The sequence below is a fragment of the Anastrepha ludens genome, chromosome X, assembly GCF_028408465.1.
Source record: "Anastrepha ludens isolate Willacy chromosome X, idAnaLude1.1, whole genome shotgun sequence".
NCBI lineage: Eukaryota > Metazoa > Arthropoda > Insecta > Diptera > Tephritidae > Anastrepha > Anastrepha ludens.
Window position 1 is genome coordinate 11197468 of NC_071503.1, and position 21684 is coordinate 11219151.

Below are 21684 nucleotides of genomic sequence, written 5' to 3' on the forward strand. Positions count from 1 at the left end.
AAATATTATAGAGGCTAATTGCGAATCGCCTGGAATCTGCCATCGATAGTGCCGGAGGGTTATCACCGCACCAATATGGCTTCCGTAAAACACGCTCTACCACAGATGCTGTTATAGCGGATAAGCGCATCGCTCACAAAGCGATCGAAGGTTCTCGCTGGCTCTACGGAGATAAAAAGTATTGCTTAGTCACAACGTTAGATGTAAAAAATGCATTTAATACAGCAAACTAGGACAAAATCCTAAATGCGCTGGAGAATTTCCGAGTCCTAGTTAACATTCGGAAAATGGTTGCAAGCTACTTCACTAACAGAGTGCTGCAATACAAAATCGACGAAGGAATGAATATAATGTACAATGGAGTCTTGCGTCTCCAACTACCTCCAGGATCCCAAATCATAGGGTTTTCTGATGACATTGCAATCGTAGTCGTTGCTAAATTCCTTAACCAGGCTGAAGCGATTTGCAACCAAGCGGTCGAAATCACAAAAGATTGGCCAGTGATAAAGCAACGAAGGCTGTAACTGCATGGACACGTATTATGATGAGTACGAGAGGACCTAAGCAGGCTTCTAGGAACTTGCTTAGCAGTGTGGTATCGTCAATCTGGCTATATGCGGTGCCAGGCTGGGTCGAAGCAACAAGCTGAAGCACGTACTTGAAAGGCATTAAATCGGTATACCGGTTATGTTCCCTCAGGGTGTGCTGTGCATTCCGCACAGTATCGGAGGATGCTGTATTAGTCCTCGCGGGTATGCTACCAGTTAAGCTGACTCGAATTAAGCACTCGAATTCGCCGAAATAAAAAAACATCGAGCGGATCCAGCACAACTGACTAACTGATGGAATGAACGGGAGCGAAGCATCCGTACTTGGCAGGAGGAATGGAGGAACTCCATGAACGGACGATGGACATATCGATTGATCTCGAATATCACAAGATGGATAAATCGAAAGCATGGTCAAATAGATCTCCACCTGACCCAAGTACTTAGTGGGAATGGATACTTTAAGGCTTATCTGCATAGATTTAAGCACGAAGATGACCCCTACTGCACCTTTTGCAACAGTCTGGTTGAAGATGCAGAACATGTTTTCTTTGTCTGCCCTCGTTTTGAACTGGATAAAGTAGAATTGAGTGATAGGGTGGGGAAGCCAATAATGGTTAGCAACCTAGTAGATATCATGCTTGACTCCGAAGAACATTGGTCCGCTGTCAGTAACATGGCAAGAATAGTAATTACCAAGCTGCGTCGCACTGAACAACAGCGCAGATTTTTACGTAGAGGCAATAGGCCACACCCCCTCCCGTGAAATGGTACCTAGTAATTCTTAACGGTATTAGGAATCACCAAACTGCGTCACGCTGAACAGCAGCGCAGATTTTCAGGTAGAGGCAATAGGCCCTCCTAGAATTACTACTTAATGATAAGTAATTACCAAGCTGCGACGTGCTGAACATCAGCGCAGATTTTCATGAAGGGGCAATAGGCCGCTCCCCCTCCCGTGAAGTATTACCTAACGGTCGTCCCGCGGGAGGGAAATGGAGCTGGGGTGGGTTTTTAGTGGGTGAGTCGAAAGACAAGTCTCACACTTTTCGGCTTTCAATGCTTTTTGCCACCTCCATAAACAAAAAAACAAAAAAAAGATAACCGAAAGTATGTATAGGCGAGAGGGATGTGTGGCACTGCGAAGTTGTTTTTAGAAGCAGAAACAGTATCCGATTACACCGGCTTGAAACAGGCGCTTATCGATGAATTTCAATATAAATGGAATAGTGCAGAAAAAGTGCAGATGAAAGACGAATTTTGTGTGTACGAGCAGTTGCATATTAACGAAAAAAAATGCAGTAGTATTCAAAAACAAAGTGTGGTAAATAAAGAACAAGTGCCTCAGAAAAAGAGAAAAGTGCACTGCTTTAGCTGTGGCTCAGCAGAGCATAAGCGAAAATATTGTATTGCTGAAACGAAATGTTTTAAATGCAACGAAAACGACCACATTTCAAAAATTGCTCAAATAAGACAGAAAAAGTTTATTTCGTGGTTAATCAGGGCCGTTTAAAACAAATTTCAATAAATCATGTACCAATTGATGGGTTAGTTGACACGTGTTCAGATGCCACAATAATCAAAGAAAGTGTTGCAAAGCGAATCAATAATATAAGAATAAATTGTAGTAAGACAGAATTACGTGGACTGGGTAATACAACAACGAAACCTGTTGGAGAGTTTTCAGCAGAAGTGATAATTTACGGGCTACATACGGAACAGCAGTTTGTTGTTGTTCCAGATAGCAAAATGGGATGTGATGTTCTTTTAGGGCATGATTTTGTTAAGAAGTTCCGCATGGTTGCTGACTCAGGGGGTTATAAGTTCGAAAAATCAAAGGTAGAACCAGCTGTTCTGGCGGATTACGACGCTGACGTTTTTAATGTTTTTGAAGCGCCAACTGTAACGGCACGGCCAACATAGAAATAATGATAGAAGAAAATTGTCAGTCGGCTACAGCACTTACAGAGCAGTGTCCCATAACATTAAAAATTATACCTGATGGCTCAATCAAACCATTTCGTTAGTCGCCAAGTCGGCTTTCGCCGGATGAAGCCGCAGCAGTTAAGATCCAAGTAGATGAGTGGATTATCAAAGGTGTTGTACGCAAATCCACTTCAAACGTAGTAAGTCGAGTAGTAGTTGTTCGCAAAAAAGATAACACATATAGAGTTTGTATCGACTATAGGAAACTTAATAGCATGCTGCTTGATGAATGTTTTCCGGTTCCCCTGATGGAAGAGGTGTTAGAGAAACTTCAGGGTGCCAAAATTTTTACAGTATTGGACCTTGAAAACAGATTTTTTCACGTACCAGTGGAGGAGACAAGTGAAGCATTTACGGCGTTTATCACCAGAGAGGGTTTGTTCGAGTTCAACAGAGCACCATTCGGTTTTAAAAATTCGCCTGCCGCGTTTATTAGATTTGTTAATCACATAAATCAAGATTTTATTAACAATAATATTATGCAGTTATATATGGACGATATTATTGTTTACGCCGCTACGCCTGAAGAGTGCATGCAGGAGACGGAGATAGTTTTTAGAAGGGCCGCGCAGTATGGCCTGAGGGTTAAATGGAGTAAATGTAGTTTTCTTCAGTCACGTATAAATTTTCTCGGACATGTCGTCGAAGATAGTAAGGTTTGGCCCGGCAAAGAAAAAACAGCGGCTGTTAGTCGCTTTGCGTTTCCATCAAACATTAATGTGGTGCAGGCATTTCTTGGGCTAAAAGAATTTTTTAGAAAACTTATTCCAGGCTATGCACAAATAACGCGTCCGTTGACAAATCTTTTAAAAAAAGGAGTAAATTTTAATATGGGCCTAGAAGAAGTAAAAGCAGTACAAAAATTGATACAGCAGTTGACAAGTGAGCCTGTGCTTCAAATATTCGAAAGGACGGCACTCACTTAGCTGCACATGGATGCATCGAAAGAGGGTTTCGGTGCTGTGTTGCTTCAGATGTTTGACAGCGAGTCTCATCCCGTATATTTTTGGAGCAAAAAAACTTCTGAGGGGGAAGCGAAGAAGCACAGCTTCATTCTAGAAGTCAAAACAGCGTATTTAGCAATTAAGAAATTTCGCCATTACCTGTTGGGCACCTGGTTTAAGTTGGTTACAGATTGCATTGCGTTCAAGCAGACTACTTCGAAACAAGAAGTACCAAGAGAAGTTGCACTATGGGTGCTCTACCTACAAGATTTTAGCTTCGATGTTCTACGCGCAGGCTGCAAAATGCAGCACGTTGACTATTTGAGCCGCTATCCGCAATCGATCATGGTTGTTACTAAAGAAATATCAGCCAGAGAAGGCACAACAGAATGATGACCACATAAAGGCAATAGTCGAATTAAGCAAAGAGCGTCCATATGAAGATTATACGTTGAAAGGTGGTATGCTGTTTAAGTCGGTTGAGGGTAACGATTTGTTGGTGATACCAAAGGGAGAAGCGCATGATATAGGTCATTTTGGATAGGCAATACTGGGTTCCGCACTTGGAAAACAAAGTACGTAAATTTATCGCGAACTGTATTAAATGCATTGTCCACAACAAAAAGTTACGTAAGCAAGAAGGCTACCTGAATTACATCGATAAGGATGACACACCGCTGCACACACTACATATCGATCACTTGGGGCCGATGGATAATACATCTAAACGGGACAAATATATATTGTCGATAGTCGATGGGTTTTCCAAGTTCATGTGGTTGTTTCCCACAAAGTCTACGGGCCACGAAGAAGTAATTCAAAAGTTGAGCGAGTGATCTAATACGTTTGGTTTTCCGAGACGAATAACAAGTGATCGAGGTACAGCGTTTACTGCAAAAGGTTTGGTTGAGTTTTTCGACACACACAAAGTTGAACAGATTTGGACAACAACAGGAGTGGCCAGAGGCAATGGTCAGATTGAGCGCGTAAACCGCTCGATTTTATCGGTTATTGCTAAGCTGTCAGCGGATCAGCCGGCGTTATGGTTCAAATATGTGCCTCAGGTTCAGAGAGCTATTAACGCACACGTTCATGCATCCATCGCCTTTTAAAGTTTTGTTTGGCACAAAAATGTTCAGTCAAGCTGAGGGTCGTCTACTTGAATTATTAGAGGGAGAGATCGTATTACGTTGCAATGAAGATCGTCAGAAATTGCGTAATGAAATAACCATGACTAGTTGTGATAACATGAAGTTATGGCGATTTGTCGAGGAAAATGAAGAACTCTTGTCATGTGGGTCAGATGACGAAGGTCAAGAAGGCCAAATGTAAGACGGAGTATACGTTTTGATACAGAGAGAGAGATAAACAGTTTTTGGCGTTAGAAGTAGTAGTCGGCGGACAGCTGAAGCGGAAAGTCTCATTGGAGCACGAGAGCTGTATATTCATTTTCATTTTAATATAATATAATACTCTGTAATCTGGTACATTTTTATAACTAAATACTCTTTTTGCATACATGTATATATTGATATGCAAACATATGTATATATCTCTATACCAAAACACTTGTATGCTCTATGAAATATCGTCTTAAATTAATTTCGACTCAAAAACTTAGTCAAAATTTTCATCAAATTTTTATAGTTTTAAATTTACTAAAACGCACTCACACCTAAATGTGAGGTCGTTTTATAATGTAAAGAGATATATTTATTTAAAGAAAGTATTGTTTGTTATTTGAAATATATTTATTTTATTTTATCATTTCAAGCTAGACATCCAGCTTGTAAAACGATTGTTTTCTTTCTTCTCTCTTACATACTACGTACAAGCGTTTTTATAGCAATTTTTGTCAATGCAAGCCAATAACAATTTTTCGGTGTTTACTTGTGTAATATGATTCTAGCATTCACGCGCCGCACATAAAACAATACGTTAGCTATGTTTGCGTTTAGTTTCAAGTGTAATGAACCTTTTAAGAAATATGATACTCTATTTAAACGGCACAGCAAAGTGAATGCATAAGTGGACAATAAAATAAAAACCAAAACAAAATGTTTATGAATATTAATGTTAAGGCATATCCGACTTATAATCATACTACACCTCCCTTCTTCGGAAGAATGCTCATACAACTTTTTTTGTATGAACATTCTTTTACATTGAATTGTTAAAATAAAATATGTACATAAGAGTAGTCTTAATTTTATATATATGTATATATTGTATTAATTTTCTAAGTTTAGACGCGTCTTTAAAACTACTTATTGTTGATAAATCTTAAGCCTATTTTTGTGAACTATTTGTTCTTTTAAAGATAACTTGTCGACTATAGTAACATTATTTTTATTATCTATTGCTTTAATGGTATAAGGCCCACAATATTGGGGTTCCAGTTTATGGGCCACTTCATTCCTAAGTAAAACTAAATTGCCTATGCTAAAATTGTGATCTAAACTATTTTTATCATAAAATGTTTTTTGCTTAATTTTAGCTATGTCTATCATATTGCGAGCTCTTTTATGTGCTACTTCTAGCCTAAATCTTACTTCTCTAGCGTAGTTATCTATGTTATATAATGGAGTAATTTGGTCTACATTTTTGAACTGCTGAAACATGTTTGGTGTTTTTCCAAAAACTAATTCATACGGACAATAGTCATGTACTGCAGAAGGAGTGGTGTTAAAACAGTATGTGAAGTATTGTAGCCACTCATCCCAGTCGTTTTTGTCAATCGATATGTAAGATCTTACGTATTGATTGAAAGTTTTATGTGATCTTTCTATTACTCCTAGTGTTTGGTGGTGGTAGGCAGTTGAATTAAGTTTTTCTATTTTTAGCAATTCACATAGCTCTGTTAGTATTGAATTTTTGTATTCTGTACCCATGTCCGAAATGAACGTCTTCATTGGACCGTAGGTAAGAATAAACTTTTCAAATATTGCTTTCGCCACTGTCTTGGCGTTTTTGTCTTGGATGGGTATCGTGACTAAATATTTTGTCATGTCGCATATTATTGTGACTGCATAAGTATTGCCATTAATTGTTGTAGGTAGTGGGCCTATTGTGTCTACAAAGACTGTATCAAATGTACCTGTAGGTGTTGGTGTTATAGTCATTGGGCTTTTTAAATGCTTTGTTATTTTGGTTTTTTGGCATTTTTCGGAAGTTTTTACGTACTTAGCAACATCTTTTGACATTTTATTCCAGAAGTAATGTCTTTTAATTTTCATAAGTGTTCTGAAAATTCCGCAATGACCGCCTTCTATAGGGTCATCGTGGTATCTTTTTAGAATGTCCATTACAGTTTTAGCATCATTAATGTGGGCCACCTCAGTCAGTAGCGCTACTTTTACTTTATTTAATATCATATTGCCCTTATTTTTAAAATCATTAATCGAGACAAATTCGAAAATTTTCTCGCTAGGTGCCACTTGTAAATTATTAATGCCATATTTGTCGGCCACTTCGTCGAGCCTAGAGAAGAATTGTCCTAAGTCAATTTTCCCATTAACAAATAAGTCATCAATTTTTATATATGCCATTATAGATTTTCCTCGTTTGATGTAACATCGCGTGGGTGTAATCTTTAATTTATTGTATTTCCTGACGTCAGTGTTATTAATTGGGACATATATTTTGGGCTTATCATATGTTTTAATGTGCTGCTGTGTAGTTGGACTGCTGTTATTTTTCGACATTGATCTAGTCACTATTTTGTATAAATTTTGATTCTTTTCATTTATTTCTTTTAAGTCATTGATTGTAATGCGAGACAAAGCGTCCGCGACGTGATTATCTTTTCCTCAATTTTTTATTATGCATAGCATATAATTTTAATGCTAATATTAATAAGGTTATTACTGTGATTATAATTAAACAAATTTCGATTAAATTTAAGCCAGTATTAACGACTACTTCGTTTACTACATTGGCATTGGGTTTATCAACTTTTGATAAAGTTTTTCCCATTTCTGAAAGATTAGCTATTGGGGACCTTATACCGTATAATTTATAAATTTTGTTTTTACATTGAATTTATTTATTTAATATATTTTTTTTTTTTTAACGACAATGTGTGTATAAACATTTTGAAAAATTTTGTTTTTACATTGGATTTATGAAAATTTTTTTTTTTTTCAAGTTAATTCATTTATTAAGTAAACACATTATATTTAACATATTATAACAATTCAAACATTTTCATAAAAATGACCTTCTGAGTAAATTTTAATCATTTACAGTCAAATTTTTAATAGGCAAACAGAAGCCAAAGTTGTTTAACTTTGCCACGTAAAGAAATAAATGAAAATTATTTTTGTCTCGAGCGGTTAACGCTTACAGACTCTAACTGTCTGCATTCAATCATGCACAGTGTTTTATGTATATTTACTTAATTTCTTTTCTCTGCTGGAGCAGGAATTCCAGTTGGGTTATGCGCTCCCAGATTGCGCTAGCTTTTTCCCAGGATGGTGGTGGCTGCTGGTTTACCTCCCTGATGAGTATGCTGATTTCCCTCTTTATTCTGGTGGTGTAGCCTCCTCTTCTTTTTGGCTTGCTCACCTTTGGGGTGGAAACCTCTTTTGGTTTTTTGTTGAGGCCGTTCCGTCTCCTGTATTCCTCCAAGGAGATTGGTTGCGGCCCTTGAGCTCGGTTGTTCATCTATTTTTTGGTTGTAATGGCTTAACCAAGTTCTTCCTTCCGCAGCTGACGGATCGTTTTGGCTGATCTCGTCAGGACTTAATATTTGGTGCTTTTTAGGGCACTTGCAAATATATTGCAATTTTTGGTGCAGATATCGTCAGCACTCATGCAATATTTTGCACTTTGTTTGTGCAAGAAACTTGCATTTAATAGCTTAGCAAAATCAATGCTCAAGCTGGCAGGATCGCCATGTAAAGAGATATATTTATTTAAAGAAAGTATTGTTTGTTATTTGAAATATATTTATTTTATTTTATCATTTCAAGCTAGACATCCAGCTTGTAAAACGATTGTTTTCTTTCTTCTCTCTTACATACTACGTACAAGCGTTTTTATAGCAATTTTTGTCAATGCAAGCCAATAACAATTTTTCGGTGTTTACTTGTGTAATATGATTCTAGCATTCACGCGCCGCACATAAAACAATACGTTAGCTATGTTTGCGTTTAGTTTCAAGTGTAATGAACCTTTTAAGAAATATGATACTCTATTTAAACGGCACAGCAAAGTGAATGCATAAGTGGACAATAAAATAAAAACCAAAACAAAATGTTTATGAATATTAATGTTAAGGCATATCCGACTTATAATCATACTACAATAATGTATTTTGTTTAAATTCTTCTTTTTAAATTAAATCGACAAACATTAAATTTACTTTGATTTTAAATGTTGGCGCATATAATAAATATTCAAATCATCATCATTCATCAATCAATCATTTATGTAAGTTTGTTTGAAAATATAAATTGAATAAATTTTCGTTCATCAAGGGAACATAGAAATGCACCAGCAAATTCTTAGCAAAATGCAGTCGGCTATTCGTCAAGTTGATTTCCTACATAAACCAAAAACTGTGCAGAGCCAATATACTAGAGAATTCGCTGTAATCAGCTCTCTTAAAAGCTTCACCACACTCCGGCAGTGGTTAGACTTCACTTTTTTACAATTCACACTATTCGTAGCCCGTGAGACTTCTCTATACATTAACGTTCTCTGCGCAACTCATTCTAAACAAATTTGAGAAGCAAATGTTATTGGTTTTTGTTGCTTTAGTTGTTGTTTTTGCAAAGAATTTGAAGTTATTTTATTATAGAATACCGTTGAGAAAATATCGTTATCTTATGAAGATATTATTTTTGCTGGTGATTTCCACTGGAATTTGTTGATTGAACACTGCATAACTGACATAATGAGCCCTTTTGCTCTGTTACCAGTAAATTCAGTAACATCGCCTCACTTCACCATTAGTAGCGCATCTCTCATTGACCACTTTTATACGAATAACTTAATATGAATTTTATTATATGACCAACTATACATGCCTTCTTTTTTCAAACATGACTTAATTTTCTTGACGTTTGACTTCTGTGTCACTACAACTGACGACGTTCAGCACTTTAGCTTTAGAAATTTTAAAAATATAGACTATGTTAAGCTTAACAATGACGTAAATAAAATTGACTGGCACTCTGTAAAGTACATGATAGCTATCGACGACCAAATGCAATATTTACAGTAGAATTTATTAAATCTACTTAACACTCACGTTCTAATCAAGACAATCATTAAGCAAAATTATGGCAACATTTGGTTAAATTCAGAAATTAAGAAAGCTATAGAGTGGCAGAATAAAATGTATGACCGTTGGAAAAGATACAAGACATATGATTTTCATAATCAGTTTTTAGTTGTGAGGGAGGAAATTACTAGAATGGTTAGAAATGCCAAATCCAAATATTTTGATAGGGCAATTGGCAGCAACCAAACTTGGCAAAAAATCAAATCCCTTGGTTTTGTTAAAAGCCAAGTGAAAAATTGGTAAAATTTGGTAGATCTCGACTCTATAAATGAAATATTTGTAATTTTTTCGGCACCTCGAGTCACGATCCCTAACGTACAGTTTTCTAGCCCTCTACCAAATGATCTAGAATTTTGCTTTTCGTTCGTTGATCAGTCCGACGTCCTTGAATGTTTTCTCTCTATCAAGTCAAATGCTGCTGGGATGGATGGTATACACCCTATTTTTCTAAAAGCTATATTGCCAATTCTATCTCCATAAATTACTCACTGTTTTAATATGATACTAACAACTCCTCTTGGAAATGTTGGAAAACCGCTAAAATTTTGCCCATCCCTAAAGCAGACGGTGAACTCAGACCAATTGCAATTTTACCCTATCTTTCAAAGGTATTCGAATTAATTATGCATGTGCTTTTCTTTCTAATATAAGAACTCACTTATGAACAAACGGCAGTCCGGTTTTCGAAAAGAACGTCATTGAATAACTGCGCTTATTGACGTTATCAATGATATTGACTTGACCACACATGCCATTCGATTCAGTTAACCACAGTATCTTATTAGTAAAACTCGACAAATTTTTTGCGCGTTGCCCTACCTCTATATAGTTAACTGCCTCTTTTCTAAAAAGGGTTTACAAGCTGTCTATAATGGATCACTGATATCATCTGTTTTCATTTTACAGGGGATTTCCGCAAGAATCTTATTCTTGATCCTTTTCTCTTTCCTTAGTACATCAAGGACTTACCAGCAATCTTTACCGAAATGCATTCTCACTTGTATGCAGATGATGTTCAGATTTATCGATCTTGCAAACTCAATGATATAAATGACTGTGTTCTTAAAATCAACCAACATTTATGCTGCATTAACAAATTGGGATCCGACAATGCACCAGCTCTAAACCCAAAGACGTCTCAAGTGCTTGTTATTTCCAGAAAGCCCCTCGACACTTTAACTTTCCAAAAATCTTAGTTGACGTCATTGCTATCAATTATGTGCATACGGCTAAAATTCTCGGAATAATTTCCAACCAAAGATTAACTTGGTATAGTCGCATAAATTTAGTCGCTCTGGACTATGCAACACTAAACTCCTTTGGAATTCGGGTTCTAATTATTAAAACATATGTGTTGCCATCGTTATTGTATGGTTGTCAAATCTTTGTAAGTTGTGGTTATGCGTGTAAACAAAAGCTTAATGTATTGTTTAATAATATTACTCGTTATGTGATCTGGATTAAGGCAATAGACCACGTTTATCATCTTTCTGACATGTCCTTGGATAAATTATTTCATTTCCGATGCCTTACTTTTGCACAAAATCTACTACTAGGAAGTGCCTGGGTCCCCCGCCCTCAGAATAACTGCCCCGAAGTCAGTGAGAAATTCTAAACTTCTCGCTGCTATATACGAAACACTAATGTCAGAATTACAGTTCTTGGTGCATGTGACTCTACGATGGTACAGGTTCAGAAAAGTTTAAAGATCATAGGGCAAAACGAAGAAAAACTCTGAACTCTCTCAATCCGATTAGACAGACCTATTTGAGAGAGTGTGGGTTGGTAAATGCATAACAATTTCGGCGTACGAATGCTAGCATCGCATATGACCGTCTTATGAATTGGTTAACATGGCTAGTGAAATTGAGCTTTGAGTCGAAAATAACACCTAAGTCTTTAATTTCTTCAACGGATTGCAAAGGTAAGCCAGCAATACTATACGAAGTATGCAAAATATTGTTTGATTTACCATATTTTACGTTAAAGCATGTACTTATATTTAGTGATAAACGGTTTAAATATCACCAGTTCCGGACATTGTGTAAGTCGGTTTGCATCTTATCAGAGTCACAACAAAAGCATAAGCCAATACCGTTAATAAAGAGAATAAAAAGAAGGGGTCCTAGAATACTTCAAGACTTGCAACGAAACCATGCTGGTTGGTAGATATAAGACCTTTAACAAAATATAACTTATCATTCACAGTTATCTCAAAAAGTTTTGAGACAGACGAAAACTTCGAAATCGGTCTGTAATTGCTAACATTGTTTTTATTTCCACTCTTAAATATAGGAGTAATGAAAGTAAATTTCCAATCCTCAACAAAGATACCGGAGGACAACGATTTATTAAGACACAAGCAGTTCTTCAGCAAGATGGCCGAGAGGCCATCCGAGTCAGTTTTCGATGTAGGCTTAAGCTAGGCACAATGTCCCAAAATTAAGAGGTGAAAAACTATTAGAGGGCAAACTAGAATCGAAGTCTAAGTCGGGTTCAAAACTAGAGCAAAAAAAGTCAGCAAATAAATTGACAGATTCTATGGCAGAATTTGCATATTTACTATTATAAAAACATTGTATGGCATTGTATCGTTGAGCAAGACTTTTTTGATTTGATGAATTGCCAAAAGGCCTTCGTATCCGAAATAATATAAGGTTGGCCAAAAAGTCTTGCAGTATTTTTATTGAATTTTCAATTGTTCATGAAATTGGTTATAATAATGCGATTTAAGTCAAACATGCGCCGTTTTGTTCGATGACGAGTTCCCAACGAGATGCCAACTTCATAATGCCCCTCTTATAGAAGCTCGCTTCCCTATTGTCAAAAAACTCGGAGAGCCAAATTTCACAGGACTCTCTTGTGGACAACTTCCGACTACCAAGCTCGTTCGCCATGGACAGAAATAGGTGGCAATCACTTGGTGCGAGATCCGGACTATACGGTGGATGCAAAAGAACATCCCATCCGAGCTCCCGGAGCTTCTGGCGCGCCACCAAATATGTGTATGGCCTGGCGTTGTCCTGATGGAAGACAATTCCACCTCTGTGAATCAAAGATGGCCTCTTCTGCATGAGTGCTGCATTCAAGCGGTCCAGTTGTTGGCAGTACAGGCCCGAATTGAGCGTTTGGCCATTGGGGAGCAGCTCATAGTGGATGATTCCCTGCCAATCCCACCAAACACACAGAAGAACCTTCCTGGCCGTCAATCCAGGCTTGGCCACCGTCTGGGCAGCTTCACCGCTTTTCGACCACGACCGTTTGCGCTTCACGTTGTCGTAAGTGACCCACTTTTCATCGCCAGTCACCATCCGCTTCAAAAACGGGTCGATTTTGTTGCAATTCAGAAGCGATTCGCATGCATCCATACGGGCAAAAATGTTTTTTTGCGTCAAGTCGTGTGGCACCCATACATCGAGCTTCTTTTTGAATCCAAGCTTCTTCAAATGGTTTATAATGGTTTGCGGAAATACCGCAAGACTGTTTTGGCAACCTTATACATAAAAATTAAAAACTATGAAACCTATCATGTGATTCATCCAAGCAATTGTGCGATAATAATAAAAAGCTGCATCAAGCACTTCGAAGAAGAAAAAGTTTCTGATGATGAGCTCCAAGTTACAGCAGTAACCATTATTGAAGATCAAAACCCCCTTTCGCTTATCGCACTATACAACCCCCAAGATAGCAGATCAAATGTGAACAATATTATAAACTATTAAAAAGATATAAAAATAGATTCATCATGGGTGGAGACTTTAACGGTAAAAACGTATACTGGGGTTCAAGACTAACTACAACGAAAGGAAGAGAATTACATAAGGCAATGCAACTTGCGGTGGATGTGATGCGGCCACAACTTGCAAACCAACGTACTGGCCAACTGATTCCAAAAAAATGCCTGACCTAATCGATTTCTTCATAGCTAACAAAATATCTCGAAACTTTCTAGAAATTGAAGATAGTGATTATCCAAACTCGGATCACTCACCAATATTTTTGTCTCTCAGCGAGCATATCATTTTTAAAGAACATATGGACAAATTGAGTAACCGATTCACAGATTGGCATTACTTCAAGAAAATTCTACAAAATTGCAAAAATAATGCAGCACAAATAATTAATGAGGAACAATTAGATAGTGAAGTTCAAAATTTTACGTCCAACGTGCAACTTGCCGCATGGAAAAGTACTCCAACTATTAAAAACACCGCAGTCATTACTCAATACCCAAAGAACATCAGAGATCTTATTTCACTAAAGAGAAAACTTCGTAGTAAGTGGCATCAAACACGAGCACCAATAGATAAAACTAGGCTAAACAAAATGACCAAAGACGTCAGTCGGAAAATAAAGAAGTTTAAAAATGATGGGTTTTCTCGTTACTTGCATTCATTGTCCAACGATCGTCGTGTGGATTACTCTTTATGGAAATGCACAAAGTACTTAAAAAGGCCACAAATGCACTGTCCCCCACTCAAGATAAAAGAAGGAAAATGGGCTAATAACAATTCCCAGAAAACAGAACTATATGCAGATTATCTAGCTGATATTTTTACACCTCACGAAGTAACATCCGAAAGCCTGTCTACATCCGTGCTCCAAGAGTTTGAAGAAATTCCACGAGTCACGAGCGTCGAACTAAAAAGAGAAATTAAAATGCTAAAAAATAAAAAATCCCCTGGTTTCGATATAATCACTGCAGAAATACTCAAGCAGCTTCCCCCTAAAAGCATCCAAATTCTCACTAGCATAATGAATGCATCTTTTAAGTTTCATTACGTTCCTATTCTCTGGAAAACTGCGGAGGTTATTATGCTCCAAAAACCAGGCAAACCTGGACACGAAGTTTCATCGTATAGACCTATATCACTCCTACCAGTGATCTCAAAGCTGTTTGAAAAGCTGTTGATTAAAAGTCTCAATAAAATAATAGAACGAAAAAAAATAATTCCAACACATCAGTTTGGTTTTCGAAGTAAACATTCTACAATCGACCAGGTACACAGGATCACGCACGAAATAGAAAAAACACTCGAAAATAAAAAAGTATGTTCTGGCGTATTCCTGGATGTGGCAAGGGCATTCGATAAAGTTTGTCACACAGGTTTGCTTTTCAAACTAAAATTAATACTTTCTAAGCAGTACTACGAAATCTTGGAGTCGTACTTATCAGAGCGCTATTTTCGAGTCAAGCAAGATGATGCTTATTCAAGTCTTCGACAAAAAAATGCAGGAGTACCTCAAGGCAGCGTTCTTGGGCCTCTGCTGTACCTTATCTTTACACATGACCTATCGTCTGATCCTAATTACGTCACAGCAACGTTTGCAGATGACACCGCCTTGATTGCAGTTGGTAAAACTGAAAACGAAACGACAGCCACATTACAAACCGCGTTAAAAAAGATCTGCCAGTGGACTAATACATGGAAAATTAAACTTAACCAAACAAAATCTGTACACGTAGTTTTCACAAACACTAAAATACAACATATACCACTATACATAGATGATCAACAAGTCCCATACTCAAACTATGCGAAGTACCTAGGTATGACACCTGACTGCAAACTTCGATGGAAAAAGCATGTCAAGAAAAAGAGGCAAGAATTGGACATCAAACTCAAAAGCATGCAATGGCTCATGGGTAGCAGATCAGCTCTCACGATAGAAAACAAGCTGTTAATTTACAAGCAGATACTAAGGCCAGTGTTACGCCAAATGGCTTATAATTTTAATTATTAATTTAATTTTATATATTTAATTTAATTTTAATCATTATTATCATAATTTGTTAAATTCCATAAATTCTCGTAACGTTTCAATATTAAGCTTACTGTTTTCTAAAAATACTGTTGAATTTTCGTATATGAATTTAAAAATAGCACTATATATGTATAAACACCTATATTACATAAACGTAACAGAGCAATACATATTTACTCTAATTACATAAATTTGAACTTAATCCGTTAGGCTAAGACACTATAAAAACTTGAACTCAGAAATAAATAAATAACTTGTAAAGTTACCACCGAACGCCCTCGCATTTCATTTAACAGGCAATTGTATTCGCGCATTTCCCACGTAAAATAATTTCTCATCTCAAAAACGCTTGAGATTTTTCATGGCGCCCGAGCAGGGACATGATGCGTGAAACATAATTAAAAAATTAAACATAAACAATACGGGAATTATTTCCAAGACAAAACAATAAACATATATGCACAAACAATAAGTGCTTGAATTAGCAACAACAATTGCCTGCGCGTTTTACATTTTTGCAAGTCCGGTTTCGCGTCAAGTGCAGTGATAAACAAACAAACAAACTAACAAAAAAACCACCCTCACTAAAAGGTTCAGTGACTTAAACCAAAATTAAATAAAAACAAGTACATAGTGTACATACATACATAAACACATAAGGAGAGAAGCGGTAATACAGTGTCGTGTTTATGGAACATAGTGAAAAAAAAATATAATAAATAAAAAAGAATAAACTAAAATACATAGTGCAAAGCTGAAACAGTGCGGTACTTATATGTATATATAAACGGTCACAGTGATATATAAATGTTCTCGGCCAAAAATAATGCAAATTTATAAAAAACAAAAACCGTTAAAAAAAAAAAAAACTGTGAGCCCTAAAACATAAAAATAAAAATTACCTAAGTGCCGTAATTGGATGCCGCTAAGAATTCAGTTCTGTTCTTAAAAAAAAAAAAAAAAAACAGTGGAATTCACCGCTGCTCATTTGCAGTTCGTCGCCCTCATCAATATCACTGTCCGCTGTCACAGTTCTCGCAGTTACTGCCATACTCGCCGCTGCTCTCATCGCTGTAACCGTCGCTGCTACTCTGGTCACTGCTGCTGCCGTCATCGCCCGCTGTCGCTGCAATTCCTACCGCTGGTTCTGTCGCCGCCAGGAATGACCTGCACCTGCATCCTTTGCAAAAGGAAAGTCAAGGCTTGCAATAAGCCTATACAGGTAACAAGTGCAATAAATTGAAAGTTGTGGTTGTTGTTGATAAACACTCTCAATTTTTTGCATCACCCTTTCACTTTCTTGCATATACATATACATACTTATATATGTACACACTCCCATATGTGCACATGTACCATATATACAATCATCTATACAAATATACGTATATAAAACTCCGCGAAAGTGAAACAAGGGTACGTTGGGATTTGATAATAAAGGGTGTGACCTTAAATGCGAAATCGTCAATAAATTTAAAAAACAAAATTAAATAAATTGAATACCTTTTTTTCGAACAATAAGTTCAATTGAATTAAAATTATTATAAAGTTAAATAAATTTTTCGTAAATACGGATTATTTACAAGGAAATAATTCAAACAAAAAATCGATTTTTCGCAAATCTGTTGAACAATTTTCGTAGTGTTGTGCTACTGTGCTTGCTCATCCTTTCGTGGCCTGACCACAGCCTTGTCCAACAGCTATTTTTCGTTTTTCTGATTGAGATTTGTGCAGGCTATTCAGCCATCTTTTCGTTTTCGTTTTTTCAGCCACAAACTCTCACAGATATTTTTTCGTTTCTGTGGACATTGAGCAAATTTTTCGGGAGTTTTTAATAATTTAACTCAAAATGAGCAAGCCAAAGACAGCAGTTCCAAGTCTCTCTCCAAGTAAGGAGATTATGGAATTGAAATCACTAAAGCGCCAGCGAACTGTTGCGAAAAATAGTATTGTGCGCATAAAAACGGGTCTCCTCGATAAAACAATGTCGTTAGATCCAATTGAATTGGAGTGTCGACTGGACATTTTGAACTCTCATAGCGATAAGCTTATGAAGTGTCAGTCGAAAATTGAAGATTTCGACGAGGAAGACATAGCCCGTGGGGAGTTAGAGGACCTAATAGTGGAAACTAAGTCCGTTATAAAATCTATTCTGGCGAGAAATAAATCGTCAATAGCCGAAACATCCTTTGTTGCACCTCACAGCTCGCGACTACCGAAAATGTCGCTACCGAAATTTAAAGGGGAATATTCAGAATTTACAAATTTTATGAGTCTGTTCGAGAGTTTGGTGCACAACGATCCCACAATCCCAGACATTGAGAAATTTAATCACTTGGTTAACTGTCTGTCTGGTGAAGCTTTGGGAACGGTAAAGGCCTTCCAAATGTCGGACGAAAATTATTCGAAGGCGTTGGCTAGTCTCAAAAAAGTTTATGACAATAAATGCTTAATATTTTTCGACACAATTTCCAAACTTTTTGAACTGCCAACTATCCCAAAGCCATCTGCGCTTTCATTGCGCACAATGATTGATACAGTGTCGGCTGTTTACGACTCGTTACTGTCGTTAGGTGACGAGAAAAACATCACAAACGCTATCATAATTCATCTGGTAATGTCAAAAGTTGACACCGTTACTCGGTCAAAGTGGGAGGAACAGTTGGATTATGATAAGCTGCCATTATGGCATGAGTGTGAGGCAGCATTAAATAAACGCTACCAACATTTATCTGCCGATGAAGCCTCAACGTCGAGGCTAAAGCCGTCAAACAGTCACAGCATTCAGAAACCCCACCTTCATGCGGGGAGGACAAAAGCTGCCTTAGTGACTTCGAATATAAAACAGCCGGTGTGTCCGCACTGTAAATCAAATGATCATAGTATACCCGCGTGTCCTACTTTTAAAACTCTCTCTGCTCAGCAGCGATTTGAGTTTGCTAAATCAGTCCCCTTATGCATAAATTGTTTGCGAAAGGGGCACTCAGTTTCAAAGTGCAAAGCGGATCGGTGTCGTGTTTGCAACCGTTCGCATCACACGTTGCTGCACCAGTACCCTGTATCCTTTGCAACTGCACCACAACTTTCGACCTCGCATGCCATGCACACGACGAGTACGCCAGATCGGGTTATGTTGGCTACAGCCGTAGTCAACGTAAAAGGTAGCTCCGGAGAGTACCTTGCTGCACGAGCCTTGCTGGATTCTGGATCTCAGGTGAATTTCATGATAGAGGATTTGGCGCAGAAATTACGAATTCGTCGCGAAAGTACGACCTTAAATATTATCGGCATCGGAAATGCAACCAAAAAAGTAAGGACGAAATTAAATACGTTTGTAAAATCGCGGGTCAATAATTATGAGTTTTCGGCACAGTTTTGGATAATGCGATCCATTTCAGCCAGCCATCCAGATCGTAACGTAAATATTAATGGCTGGAAAATTCCTAAAAACATTAGCTTAGCGGACCCAGAATTTTATAAGGCTCAAAAGGTAGATCTTTTGTTAGGTGCTGAAACATTTTTCGAGCTTTTAGCTGTAGGCCAGATCAAGGCCAGCCCCAATCACCCAACATTGCAAAAGACACTTTTAGGCTGGGTTGTGTCTGGCAAATACGCCTCCAACCAACGTCCTCCTCCCACAGTCAGTAGCACATTATGCCATACTGAACAAGATCTAGCAAGTATAGATTCCATTGTCCAAAGGTTCTGGGCGATGGAAGAAATACCTTCAGGGGCTAGTTCGACAAAATTCACACCTGAACAAATAGAGTGTGAAAAATTTTTCGTAAAAACTACTAAAGTTTTGCCTTCAGGAAGGCTTCAAGTATGACTGCCTTTCAAAGATGACCGTAAGTTACTCGGTAATTCCTATGAAACCGCGTCTCGGCGGTTTCAGGCCCTGGAGAGAAAGACCTTGAAAAATCCAGAACTTCGTCAAATGTATCTGGACTTCATGAATGAATACATCGAATTGGGTCACATGAGCCCAACAAATAATAAGATCCCGGGTGAGCCACACTACTTCATTCCGCATCAATGCGTTCTTCGGCCTGAAAGTACGACGACTAAATTACATGTTGTTTTCGACGCATCAAGTCGTACCTCTTCTCAAATGGCGTTGAATGAAATCTTGATGGTTGGGCCGACCATTCAAGAAGAGCTGTATTCAACACTTCTTCGTTTTCGTTTGCATAAATATGCATTTACGGCGGACATTACTAAAATGTACCGCCAAATTCTCATGCACGAAGAAGACAAAAACTTTCAGCTTGTAGTGTGGAGACGGCATCCATCTGAGCCACTTCAAATCTTTCGACTTAACACCGTAACATACGGCACTACGCCTGCTCCATTTCTCGCTACACGGTGTTTACAAATGCTCAGCGATGCCAATACACATATGTATCCACTCGGCTCAAAGGCAATAAAAAGAGATTTTTATGTAGACGACCTGCTTACAGGATCCGATAATTTTGAATCTCTAGATCTTATTAGAAGTGAGGTAGTTAAAATATTAAACTCGGCAGGATTCAATTTATCTAAGTGGTTTTCAAATCACCCATCATTTTTCGATTGTGAGAGTTCTGAGAAGGCCTTAAACTTCAATCACACAGACTCCACATAAACACTTGGAATCCATTGGTTGCCGAAGGAAGATTTGTTTCGGTTTGTCTTAAATGACAACTTTACCAGTTTACGAGCCACTAAGCGAAACATATTATCAGTTTCGGCTCGTCTTTTCGATCCTCTTGGTTTACTTGCCCCACTAGTTACCAAAGCAAAAATCTTATTGCAAGAGCTTTGGCTGCAAAAAACTAGATTGGGATGAGTCGATTCCATTGCACCTCGACACCAGCTGGGAAAATTTCAAAGCCAATCTACTGCAGCTACCATCAATAAGCATTCCTCGGTTTGTACATACCGAGTCGAGTGCAAGCTGCCAAATTCATGGCTTTGCCGACGCCTCAATACGAGCGTATGGCTGCTGTATATACATACGTAGCCATTCGGCTGGTGGAACGAAATGTACGCTGCTTACTGCAAAGTCTAGAGTGGCTCCGCTGAAGACTAAATCTCTTCCGCGTCTAGAGCTCTCGGCAGCCCACTTGCTGGCCAAATTATGGTCACGAATAGCGCCAATGTTGAATCGGCCAATTGAAAATATAAACTTCTGGACAGACTCCGAAATTGTTTTGCATTGGATCAAAACGCATCCATCTGTACTACAGACCTTTGTTGCAAACAGAGTGTCCGAAATCCAAGAGTTGACGGATAAAGCTACTTGGCGACATGTGCCAACTAAGCAAAATCCCGCGGATCAAGTGTCTCGGGGTTGTAACGTGGACGAATTGAATAATTCTATCTGGTTTAGCGGTCCACAGTTCCTCCTAGAAGACCCTGCGTTATGGCCAACAAACACCCACTTCCAGCTCTCTCCAGGAGACGAAGCATTAGAGAAGAAACGGAACGCAACAGTTTTAGTTGTTCAAGCAAATGAATCGCATCCATTTATGGAACTCACCAAAAGAGTATCTTCTCATCAAAAACTGCTTCGTATTGTCGCTTACATATTAAGATGGATAAAACGCATTAGAAACCCATCTGCCACATTCACACAAATGTTGACGGCTGAGGATATTAAATTAAGTTTCCTCAAAGTCATTCAGGTGGTTCAACATGTTGAATATGGTGAAGAAATTATGAAACTCACCAAAGGTACCACCCTACCCTCAAGTTTGCAAAAACTTAATCCGTTTTTGCACAACTACTCGGAATTGTCGCTGTCGTTTAATTTACTCCGAGTAGGAGGCCGCCTATTAAATGCGCCTCTCCCATATGATGCCAAGTTCCCACTGCTCTTAAGCAAGAACTCGCACTTCGTTACCACATACTTACGGTACCTACATTTTCGAAATCACCATGCTGGAGCAAAGGCATTGGTAGCGCTTCTCCGAGACCGCATTTGGCTGGTCAATGCTCGAGAAGCTTGTAGTCGTACCGTTCGAAACTGCACACACTGCTTTCATTATAAGCCGAAGCTGCAAACCCAAATAATGGGAAATTTGCCTGCCGATAGGCTTCGTGCACTACGACCCTTTCTAATATGTGGAGTAGATTTTTGTGGTCCCGTATATACTACATTAAAAATACG